Below are 13959 nucleotides of genomic sequence, written 5' to 3' on the forward strand. Positions count from 1 at the left end.
TGTCGATAGATATCGATGTCCCAGTTATTCCAATAAGCATCATATTGAATATGGTCGGTTAGTTTTCCAACTAGTTTCTTTCATGTATGTGATGCAACAAGCAACTATCAATGTCTCCTATAAACACCAATATCATGCCTCATAATTTTTCCATCACGATTAAGCTGCATAATAAGCATAAGGATATTATGTGATCACACTATTAGAAAAACGGTGTTTTCACAACCAAAATTACCGCCGTAAAATTATTGTCGATAGATATCGATGTCCCAGTTATTCCAATAAGCATCATATTGAATATGGTCGGTTAGTTTTCCAACTAGTTTCTTTCATGTATGTGATGCAACAAGCAACTATCAATGTCTCCTATAAACACCAATACCATGCCTCATAATTTTTCCATCACGATTAAGAATGGATAATAAGGATATGGATATTATGTGATCACACTATTAGAAAAACGGTGTTTTCACAACCAAAATTACCGCCGTAAAATTATTGTCGATAGATATGGATGTCCCAGTTATTCCAATAAGCATCATATTGAATATGGTCGGTTAGTTTTCCAACTAGTTTCTTTCATGTATGTGATGCAACAAGCAACTATCAATGTCTCCTATAAACACCAATACCATGCCTCATAATTTTTCCATCACGATTAAGCTGCATAATAAGCATAAGGATATTATGTGATCACACTATTAGAAAAACGGTGTTTTCACAACCAAAATTACCGCCGTAAAAGTATTGTCGATATATATCAATGTCCCAGTTATTCCAATAAGCATCATATTGAATATGGTCGGTTAGTTTTCCAACTAGTTTCTTTCATGTATGTGATGCAACAAGCAACTATCAATGTCTCCTATAAACACCAATACCATGCCTCATAATTTTTCCATCACGATTAAGAATGGATAATAAGCATATGGATATTATGTGATCACACTATTAGAAAAACGGTGTTTTCACAACCAAAATTACCGCCGTAAAATTATTGTCGATAGATATCGATGTCCCAGTTATTCCAATAAGCATCATATTGAATATGGTCGGTTAGTTTTCCAACTAGTTTCTTTCATGTATGTGATGCAACAAGCAACTATCAATGTGTCCTATAAACACCAATACCATGCCTCATAATTTTTCCATCACGACTAAGCTGCATAATAAGCATAAGGATATTATGTGATCACACTATTAGAAAAACAGTGTTTTCACAACCAAAATTACCGCCGTAAAAATTATTGTCGATAGATATCGATGTCCCAGTTATTCCAATAAGCATCATATTGAATATGGTCGGTTAGTTTTCCAACTAGTTTCTTTCATGTATGTGATGCAACAAGCAACTATCAATGTCTCCTATAAACACCAATACCATGCCTCATAATTTTTCCATCACGATTAAGCTGCATAATAAGCATAAGGATATTATGTGATCACACTATTAGAAAAACGGTGTTTTCACAACCAAAATTACCGCCGTAAATTTATTGTCGATAGATATGGATGTCCCAGTTATTCCAATAAGCATCATATTGAATATGGTCGATTAGTTTTCCAACTAGTTTCTTTCATGTATGTGATGCAACAAGCAACTATCAATGTCTCCTATAAACACCAATACCATGCCTCATAATTTTTCCATCACGATTAAGCTGCATAACAAGCATAAGGATATTATGTGATCACACTATTAGAAAAACGGTGTTTTCACAACCAAAATTACCGCCGTAAATTTATTGTCGATAGATATCGATGTCCCAGTTATTCCAATAAGCATCATATTGAATATGGTCGGTTAGTTTTCCAACTAGTTTCTTTCATGTATGTGATGCAACAAGCAACTATCAATGTCTCCTATAAACACCAATACCATGCCTCATAATTTTTCCATCACGATTAAGAATGCATAATAAGCATAAGGATATTATGTGATCACACTATTAGAAAAACGGTGTTTTCACAACCAAAATTACCGCCGTAAAATTATTGTCGATAGATATGGATGTCCCAGTTATTCCAATAAGCATCATATTGAATATGGTCGGTTAGTTTTCCAACTAGTTTCTTTCATGTATGTGATGCAACAAGCAACTATCAATGTCTCCTATAAACACCAATACCATGCCTCATAATTTTTCCATCACGATTAAGCTGCATAATAAGCATAAGGATATTATGTGATCACACTATTAGAAAAACGGTGTTTTCACAACCAAAATTACCGCCGTAAATTTATTGTCGATAGATATCGATGTCCCAGTTATTCCAATAAGCATTATATTGAATATGGTCGGTTAGTTTTCCAACTAGTTTCTTTCATGTATGTGATGCAACAAGCAACTATCAATGTCTCCTATAAACACCAATACCATGCCTCATAATTTTTCCATCACGATTAAGCTGCATAATAAGCATAAGGATATTATGTGATCACACTATTAGAAAAACGGTGTTTTCACAACCAAAATTACCGCCGTAAAATTATTGTCGATAGATATCGATGTCCCAGTTATTCCAATAAGCATCATATTGAATATGGTCGGTTTGTTTTCCAACTAGTTTCTTTCATGTATGTGATGCAACAAACAACTATCAATGTCTCCTATAAACACCAATACCATGCCTCATAATTTTTCCATCACGATTAAGCTGCATAATAAGCATAAGGATATTATGTGATCACACTATTAGAAAAACGGTGTTTTCACAACCAAAATTACCGCCGTAAAATTATTGTCGATAGATATGGATGTCCCAGTTATTCCAATAAGCATCATATTGAATATGGTCGGTTAGTTTTCCAACTAGTTTCTTTCATGTATGTGATGCAACAAGCAACTATCAATGTCTCCTATAAACACCAATACCATGCCTCATAATTTTTCCATCACGATTAAGCTGCATAATAAGCATAAGGATATTATGTGATCACACTATTAGAAAAACGGTGTTTTCACAACCAAAATTACCGCCGTAAAATTATTGTCGATAGATATCGATGTCCGAGTTATTCCAATAAGCATCATATTGAATATGGTCGGTTAGTTTTCCAACTAGTTTCTTTCATGTATGTGATGCAACAAGCAACTATCAATGTCTCCTATAAACACCAATATCATGCCTCATAATTTTTCCATCACGATTAAGCTGCATAATAAGCATAAGGATATTATGTGATCACACTATTAGAAAAACGGTGTTTTCACAACCAAAATTACCGCCGTAAAATTATTGTCGATAGATATCGATGTCCCAGTTATTCCAATAAGCATCATATTGAATATGGTCGGTTAGTTTTCCAACTAGTTTCTTTCATGTATGTGATGCAACAAGCAACTATCAATGTCTCCTATAAACACCAATACCATGCCTCATAATTTTTCCATCACGATTAAGAATGGATAATAAGGATATGGATATTATGTGATCACACTATTAGAAAAACGGTGTTTTCACAACCAAAATTACCGCCGTAAAATTATTGTCGATAGATATGGATGTCCCAGTTATTCCAATAAGCATCATATTGAATATGGTCGGTTAGTTTTCCAACTAGTTTCTTTCATGTATGTGATGCAACAAGCAACTATCAATGTCTCCTATAAACACCAATACCATGCCTCATAATTTTTCCATCACGATTAAGCTGCATAATAAGCATAAGGATATTATGTGATCACACTATTAGAAAAACGGTGTTTTCACAACCAAAATTACCGCCGTAAAAGTATTGTCGATATATATCAATGTCCCAGTTATTCCAATAAGCATCATATTGAATATGGTCGGTTAGTTTTCCAACTAGTTTCTTTCATGTATGTGATGCAACAAGCAACTATCAATGTCTCCTATAAACACCAATACCATGCCTCATAATTTTTCCATCACGATTAAGAATGGATAATAAGCATATGGATATTATGTGATCACACTATTAGAAAAACGGTGTTTTCACAACCAAAATTACCGCCGTAAAATTATTGTCGATAGATATCGATGTCCCAGTTATTCCAATAAGCATCATATTGAATATGGTCGGTTAGTTTTCCAACTAGTTTCTTTCATGTATGTGATGCAACAAGCAACTATCAATGTGTCCTATAAACACCAATACCATGCCTCATAATTTTTCCATCACGACTAAGCTGCATAATAAGCATAAGGATATTATGTGATCACACTATTAGAAAAACAGTGTTTTCACAACCAAAATTACCGCCGTAAAAATTATTGTCGATAGATATCGATGTCCCAGTTATTCCAATAAGCATCATATTGAATATGGTCGGTTAGTTTTCCAACTAGTTTCTTTCATGTATGTGATGCAACAAGCAACTATCAATGTCTCCTATAAACACCAATACCATGCCTCATAATTTTTCCATCACGATTAAGCTGCATAATAAGCATAAGGATATTATGTGATCACACTATTAGAAAAACGGTGTTTTCACAACCAAAATTACCGCCGTAAATTTATTGTCGATAGATATGGATGTCCCAGTTATTCCAATAAGCATCATATTGAATATGGTCGATTAGTTTTCCAACTAGTTTCTTTCATGTATGTGATGCAACAAGCAACTATCAATGTCTCCTATAAACACCAATACCATGCCTCATAATTTTTCCATCACGATTAAGCTGCATAACAAGCATAAGGATATTATGTGATCACACTATTAGAAAAACGGTGTTTTCACAACCAAAATTACCGCCGTAAATTTATTGTCGATAGATATCGATGTCCCAGTTATTCCAATAAGCATCATATTGAATATGGTCGGTTAGTTTTCCAACTAGTTTCTTTCATGTATGTGATGCAACAAGCAACTATCAATGTCTCCTATAAACACCAATACCATGCCTCATAATTTTTCCATCACGATTAAGAATGCATAATAAGCATAAGGATATTATGTGATCACACTATTAGAAAAACGGTGTTTTCACAACCAAAATTACCGCCGTAAAATTATTGTCGATAGATATGGATGTCCCAGTTATTCCAATAAGCATCATATTGAATATGGTCGGTTAGTTTTCCAACTAGTTTCTTTCATGTATGTGATGCAACAAGCAACTATCAATGTCTCCTATAAACACCAATACCATGCCTCATAATTTTTCCATCACGATTAAGTTGCATAATAAGCATAAGGATATTATGTGATCACACTATTAGAAAAACGGTGTTTTCACAACCAAAATTACCGCCGTAAATTTATTGTCGATAGATATCGATGTCCCAGTTATTCCAATAAGCATTATATTGAATATGGTCGGTTAGTTTTCCAACTAGTTTCTTTCATGTATGTGATGCAACAAGCAACTATCAATGTCTCCTATAAACACCAATACCATGCCTCATAATTTTTCCATCACGATTAAGCTGCATAATAAGCATAAGGATATTATGTGATCACACTATTAGAAAAACGGTGTTTTCACAACCAAAATTACCGCCGTAAAATTATTGTCGATAGATATCGATGTCCCAGTTATTCCAATAAGCATCATATTGAATATGGTCGGTTTGTTTTCCAACTAGTTTCTTTCATGTATGTGATGCAACAAACAACTATCAATGTCTCCTATAAACACCAATACCATGCCTCATAATTTTTCCATCACGATTAAGCTGCATAATAAGCATAAGGATATTATGTGATCACACTATTAGAAAAACGGTGTTTTCACAACCAAAATTACCGCCGTAAAATTATTGTCGATAGATATGGATGTCCCAGTTATTCCAATAAGCATCATATTGAATATGGTCGGTTAGTTTTCCAACTAGTTTCTTTCATGTATGTGATGCAACAAGCAACTATCAATGTCTCCTATAAACACCAATACCATGCCTCATAATTTTTCCATCACGATTAAGCTGCATAATAAGCATAAGGATATTATGTGATCACACTATTAGAAAAACGGTGTTTTCACAACCAAAATTACCGCCGTAAAATTATTGTCGATAGATATCGATGTCCGAGTTATTCCAATAAGCATCATATTGAATATGGTCGGTTAGTTTTCCAACTAGTTTCTTTCATGTATGTGATGCAACAAGCAACTATCAATGTCTCCTATAAACACCAATATCATGCCTCATAATTTTTCCATCACGATTAAGCTGCATAATAAGCATAAGGATATTATGTGATCACACTATTAGAAAAACGGTGTTTTCACAACCAAAATTACCGCCGTAAAATTATTGTCGATAGATATCGATGTCCCAGTTATTCCAATAAGCATCATATTGAATATGGTCGGTTAGTTTTCCAACTAGTTTCTTTCATGTATGTGATGCAACAAGCAACTATCAATGTCTCCTATAAACACCAATACCATGCCTCATAATTTTTCCATCACGATTAAGAATGGATAATAAGGATATGGATATTATGTGAGCACACTATTAGAAAAACGGTGTTTTCACAACCAAAATTACCGCCGTAAAATTATTGTCGATAGATATGGATGTCCCAGTTATTCCAATAAGCATCATATTGAATATGGTCGGTTAGTTTTCCAACTAGTTTCTTTCATGTATGTGATGCAACAAGCAACTATCAATGTCTCCTATAAACACCAATACCATGCCTCATAATTTTTCCATCACGATTAAGCTGCATAATAAGCATAAGGATATTATGTGATCACACTATTAGAAAAACGGTGTTTTCACAACCAAAATTACCGCCGTAAAATTATTGTCGATATATATCAATGTCCCAGTTATTCCAATAAGCATCATATTGAATATGGTCGGTTAGTTTTCCAACTAGTTTCTTTCATGTATGTGATGCAACAAGCAACTATCAATGTCTCCTATAAACACCAATACCATGCCTCATAATTTTTCCATCACGATTAAGAATGGATAATAAGCATATGGATATTATGTGATCACACTATTAGAAAAACGGTGTTTTCACAACCAAAATTACCGCCGTAAAATTATTGTCGATAGATATCGATGTCCCAGTTATTCCAATAAGCATCATATTGAATATGGTCGGTTAGTTTTCCAACTAGTTTCTTTCATGTATGTGATGCAACAAGCAACTATCAATGTCTCCTATAAACACCAATACCATGCCTCATAATTTTTCCATCACGACTAAGCTGCATAATAAGCATAAGGATATTATGTGATCACACTATTAGAAAAACAGTGTTTTCACAACCAAAATTACCGCCGTAAAAATTATTGTCGATAGATATCGATGTCCCAGTTATTCCAATAAGCATCATATTGAATATGGTCGGTTAGTTTTCCAACTAGTTTCTTTCATGTATGTGATGCAACAAGCAACTATCAATGTCTCCTATAAACACCAATACCATGCCTCATAATTTTTCCATCACGATTAAGCTGCATAATAAGCATAAGGATATTATGTGATCACACTATTAGAAAAACGGTGTTTTCACAACCAAAATTACCGCCGTAAATTTATTGTCGATAGATATGGATGTCCCAGTTATTCCAATAAGCATCATATTGAATATGGTCGATTAGTTTTCCAACTAGTTTCTTTCATGTATGTGATGCAACAAGCAACTATCAATGTCTCCTATAAACAGCAATACCATGCCTCATAATTTTTCCATCACGATTAAGCTGCATAACAAGCATAAGGATATTATGTGATCACACTATTAGAAAAACGGTGTTTTCACAACCAAAATTACCGCCGTAAATTTATTGTCGATAGATATCGATGTCCCAGTTATTCCAATAAGCATCATATTGAATATGGTCGGTTAGTTTTCCAACTAGTTTCTTTCATGTATGTGATGCAACAAGCAACTATCAATGTCTCCTATAAACACCAATACCATGCCTCATAATTTTTCCATCACGATTAAGAATGCATAATAAGCATAAGGATATTATGTGATCACACTATTAGAAAAACGGTGTTTTCACAACCAAAATTACCGCCGTAAAATTATTGTCGATAGATATGGATGTCCCAGTTATTCCAATAAGCATCATATTGAATATGGTCGGTTAGTTTTCCAACTAGTTTCTTTCATGTATGTGATGCAACAAGCAACTATCAATGTCTCCTATAAACACCAATACCATGCCTCATAATTTTTCCATCACGATTAAGCTGCATAATAAGCATAAGGATATTATGTGATCACACTATTAGAAAAACGGTGTTTTCACAACCAAAATTACCGCCGTAAAATTATTGTCGATAGATATCGATGTCCCAGTTATTCCAATAAGCATCATATTGAATATGGTCGGTTAGTTTTCCAACTAGTTTCTTTCATGTATGTAATGCAACAAGCAACTATCAATGTCTCCTATAAACACCAATACCATGCCTCATAATTTTTCCATCACGATTAAGCTGCATAATAAGCATAAGGATATTATGTGATCACACTATTAGAAAAACGGTGTTTTCACAACCAAAATTACCGCCGTAAAATTATTGTCGATAGATATCGATGTCCCAGTTATTCCAATAAGCATCATATTGAATATGGTCGGTTAGTTTTTTCCAACTAGTTTCTTTCATGTATGTGATGCAACAAGCAACTATCAATGTCTCCTATAAACACCAATACCATGCCTCATAATTTTTCCATCACGATTAAGCTGCATAATAAGCATAAGGATATTATGTGATCACACTATTAGAAAAACGGTGTTTTCACAACCAAAATTACCGCCGTAAAATTATTGTCGATAGATATGGATGTCCCAGTTATTCCAATAAGCATCATATTGAATATGGTCGGTTAGTTTTCCAACTAGTTTCTTTCATGTATGTGATGCAACAAGCAACTATCAATGTCTCCTATAAACACCAATACCATGCCTCATAATTTTTCCATCACGATTAAGCTGCATAATAAGCATAAAGATATTATGTGATCACACTATTAGAAAAACGGTGTTTTCATAACCAAAATTACCGCCGTAAAATTATTGTCGATAAATATCGATGTCCCAGTTATTCCAATAAGCATCATATTGAATATGGTCGGTTAGTTTTCCAACTAGTTTCTTTCATGTATGTGATGCAACAAGCAACTATCAATGTCTCCTATAAACACCAATACCATGCCTCATAATTTTTCCATCACGATTAAGCTGCATAATAAGCATAAGGATATTATGTGATCACACTATTAGAAAAACGGTGTTTTCACAACCAAAATTACCGCCGTAAAATTATTGTCGATAGATATCGATGTCCCAGTTATTCCAATAAGCATCATATTGAATATGGTCGGTTAGTTTTCCAAATAGTTTCTTTCATGTATGTGATGCAACAAGCAACTATCAATGTCTCCTATAAACACCAATACCATGCCTCATAATTTTTCCATCACGATTAAGTTGCATAATAAGCATAAGGATATTATGTGATCACACTATTAGAAAAACGGTGTTTTCACAACCAAAATTACCGCCGTAAATTTATTGTCGATAGATATCGATGTCCCAGTTATTCCAATAAGCATCATATTGAATATGGTCGGTTAGTTTTCCAACTAGTTTCTTTCATGTATGTGATGCAACAAGCAACTATCAATGTCTCCTATAAACACCAATACCATGCCTCATAATTTTTCCATCACGATTAAGCTGCATAATAAGCATAAGGATATTATGTGATCACACTATTAGAAAAACGGTGTTTTCACAACCAAAATTACCGCCGTAAAATTATTGTCGATAGATATCGATGTCCCAGTTATTCCAATAAGCATCATATTGAATATGGTCGGTTTGTTTTCCAACTAGTTTCTTTCATGTATGTGATGCAACAAACAACTATCAATGTCTCCTATAAACACCAATACCATGCCTCATAATTTTTCCATCACGATTAAGCTGCATAATAAGCATAAGGATATTATGTGATCACACTATTAGAAAAACGGTGTTTTCACAACCAAAATTACCGCCGTAAAATTATTGTCGATAGATATGGATGTCCCAGTTATTCCAATAAGCATCATATTGAATATGGTCGGTTAGTTTTCCAACTAGTTTCTTTCATGTATGTGATGCAACAAGCAACTATCAATGTCTCCTATAAACACCAATACCATGCCTCATAATTTTTCCATCACGATTAAGCTGCATAATAAGCATAAGGATATTATGTGATCACACTATTAGAAAAACGGTGTTTTCACAACCAAAATTACCGCCGTAAAATTATTGTCGATAGATATCGATGTCCCAGTTATTCCAATAAGCATCATATTGAATATGGTCGGTTAGTTTTCCAACTAGTTTCTTTTATGTATGTGATGCAACAAGCAACTATCAATGTCTCCTATAAACACCAATATCATGCCTCATAATTTTTCCATCACGATTAAGCTGCATAATAAGCATAAGGATATTATGTGATCACACTATTAGAAAAACGGTGTTTTCACAACCAAAATTACCGCCGTAAAATTATTGTCGATAGATATCGATGTCCCAGTTATTCCAATAAGCATCATATTGAATATGGTCGGTTAGTTTTCCAACTAGTTTCTTTCATGTATGTGATGCAACAAGCAACTATCAATGTCTCCTATAAACACCAATACCATGCCTCATAATTTTTCCATCACGATTAAGAATGGATAATAAGGATATGGATATTATGTGATCACACTATTAGAAAAACGGTGTTTTCACAACCAAAATTACCGCCGTAAAATTATTGTCGATAGATATGGATGTCCCAGTTATTCCAATAAGCATCATATTGAATATGGTCGGTTAGTTTTCCAACTAGTTTCTTTCATGTATGTGATGCAACAAGCAACTATCAATGTCTCCTATAAACACCAATACCATGCCTCATAATTTTTCCATCACGATTAAGCTGCATAATAAGCATAAGGATATTATGTGATCACACTATTAGAAAAACGGTGTTTTCACAACCAAAATTACCGCCGTAAAATTATTGACGATATATATCAATGTCCCAGTTATTCCAATAAGCATCATATTGAATATGGTCGGTTAGTTTTCCAACTAGTTTCTTTCATGTATGTGATGCAACAAGCAACTATCAATGTCTCCTATAAACACCAATACCATGCCTCATAATTTTTCCATCACGATTAAGAATGGATAATAAGCATATGGATATTATGTGATCACACTATTAGAAAAACGGTGTTTTCACAACCAAAATTACCGCCGTAAAATTATTGTCGATAGATATCGATGTCCCAGTTATTCCAATAAGCATCATATTGAATATGGTCGGTTAGTTTTCCAACTAGTTTCTTTCATGTATGTGATGCAACAAGCAACTATCAATGTCTCCTATAAACACCAATACCATGCCTCATAATTTTTCCATCACGACTAAGCTGCATAATAAGCATAAGGATATTATGTGATCACACTATTAGAAAAACAGTGTTTTCACAACCAAAATTACCGCCGTAAAAATTATTGTCGATAGATATCGATGTCCCAGTTATTCCAATAAGCATCATATTGAATATGGTCGGTTAGTTTTCCAACTAGTTTCTTTCATGTATGTGATGCAACAAGCAACTATCAATGTCTCCTATAAACACCAATACCATGCCTCATAATTTTTCCATCACGATTAAGCTGCATAATAAGCATAAGGATATTATGTGATCACACTATTAGAAAAACGGTGTTTTCACAACCAAAATTACCGCCGTAAAAATTATTGTCGATAGATATCGATGTCCCAGTTATTCCAATAAGCATCATATTGAATATGGTCGGTTAGTTTTCCAACTAGTTTCTTTCATGTATGTGATGCAACAAGCAACTATCAATGTCTCCTATAAACACCAATACCATGCCTCATAATTTTTCCATCACGATTAAGAATGCATAATAAGCATAAGGATATTATGTGATCACACTATTAGAAAAACGGTGTTTTCACAACCAAAATTACCGCCGTAAAATTATTGTCGATAGATATCGATGTCCCAGTTATTCCAATAAGCATCATATTGAATATGGTCGGTTAGTTTTCCAACTAGTTTCTTTCATGTATGTGATGCAACAAGCAACTATCAATGTCTCCTATAAACACCAATACCATGCCTCATAATTTTTCCATCACGATTAAGCTGCATAATAAGCATAAGGATATTCTGTGATCACACTATTAGAAAAACGGTGTTTTCACAACCAAAATTACTGCCGTAAAATTATTGTCGATAGATATCGATGTCCCAGTTATTCCAATAAGCATCATATTGAATATGGTCGGTTAGTTTTCCAACTAGTTTCTTTCAGGTATGTGATGCAACAAGCAGCTATCAATGTCTCCTATAAACACCAATACCATGCCTCATAATTTTTCCATCACGATTAAGAATGCATAATAAGCATAAGGATATTATGTGATCACACTATTAGAAAAACGGTGTTTTCACAACCAAAATTACCGCCGTAAAATTATTGTCGATAGATATGGATGTCCCAGTTATTCCAATAAGCATCATATTGAATATGGTCGGTTAGTTTTCCAACTAGTTTCTTTCATGTATGTGATGCAACAAGCAACTATCAATGTCTCCTATAAACACCAATACCATGCCTCATAATTTTTCCATCACGATTAAGAATGGATAATAAGGATATGGATATTATGTGATCACACTATTAGAAAAACGGTGTTTTCACAACCAAAATTACCGCCGTAAAATTATTGTCGATAGATATGGATGTCCCAGTTATTCCAATAAGCATCATATTGAATATGGTCGGTTAGTTTTCCAACTAGTTTCTTTCATGTATGTGATGCAACAAGCAACTATCAATGTCTCCTATAAACACCAATACCATGCCTCATAATTTTTCCATCACGATTAAGCTGCATAATAAGCATAAGGATATTATGTGATCACACTATTAGAAAAACGGTGTTTTCACAACCAAAATTACCGCCGTAAAATTATTGACGATATATATCAATGTCCCAGTTATTCCAATAAGCATCATATTGAATATGGTCGGTTAGTTTTCCAACTAGTTTCTTTCATGTATGTGATGCAACAAGCAACTATCAATGTCTCCTATAAACACCAATACCATGCCTCATAATTTTTCCATCACGATTAAGAATGGATAATAAGCATATGGATATTATGTGATCACACTATTAGAAAAACGGTGTTTTCACAACCAAAATTACCGCCGTAAAATTATTGTCGATAGATATCGATGTCCCAGTTATTCCAATAAGCATCATATTGAATATGGTCGGTTAGTTTTCCAACTAGTTTCTTTCATGTATGTGATGCAACAAGCAACTATCAATGTCTCCTATAAACACCAATACCATGCCTCATAATTTTTCCATCACGACTAAGCTGCATAATAAGCATAAGGATATTATGTGATCACACTATTAGAAAAACAGTGTTTTCACAACCAAAATTACCGCCGTAAAAATTATTGTCGATAGATATCGATGTCCCAGTTATTCCAATAAGCATCATATTGAATATGGTCGGTTAGTTTTCCAACTAGTTTCTTTCATGTATGTGATGCAACAAGCAACTATCAATGTCTCCTATAAACACCAATACCATGCCTCATAATTTTTCCATCACGATTAAGCTGCATAATAAGCATAAGGATATTATGTGATCACACTATTAGAAAAACGGTGTTTTCACAACCAAAATTACCGCCGTAAAAATTATTGTCGATAGATATCGATGTCCCAGTTATTCCAATAAGCATCATATTGAATATGGTCGGTTAGTTTTCCAACTAGTTTCTTTCATGTATGTGATGCAACAAGCAACTATCAATGTCTCCTATAAACACCAATACCATGCCTCATAATTTTTCCATCACGATTAAGAATGCATAATAAGCATAAGGATATTATGTGATCACACTATTAGAAAAACGGTGTTTTCACAACCAAAATTACCGCC

The sequence above is a fragment of the Lactuca virosa genome, chromosome 6 (assembly GCF_052849685.1).
Source record: "Lactuca virosa cultivar CGN04683 chromosome 6, Lactuca_virosa_CGN04683_v6, whole genome shotgun sequence".
NCBI classification, from domain to species: Eukaryota; Viridiplantae; Streptophyta; class Magnoliopsida; order Asterales; family Asteraceae; genus Lactuca; species Lactuca virosa.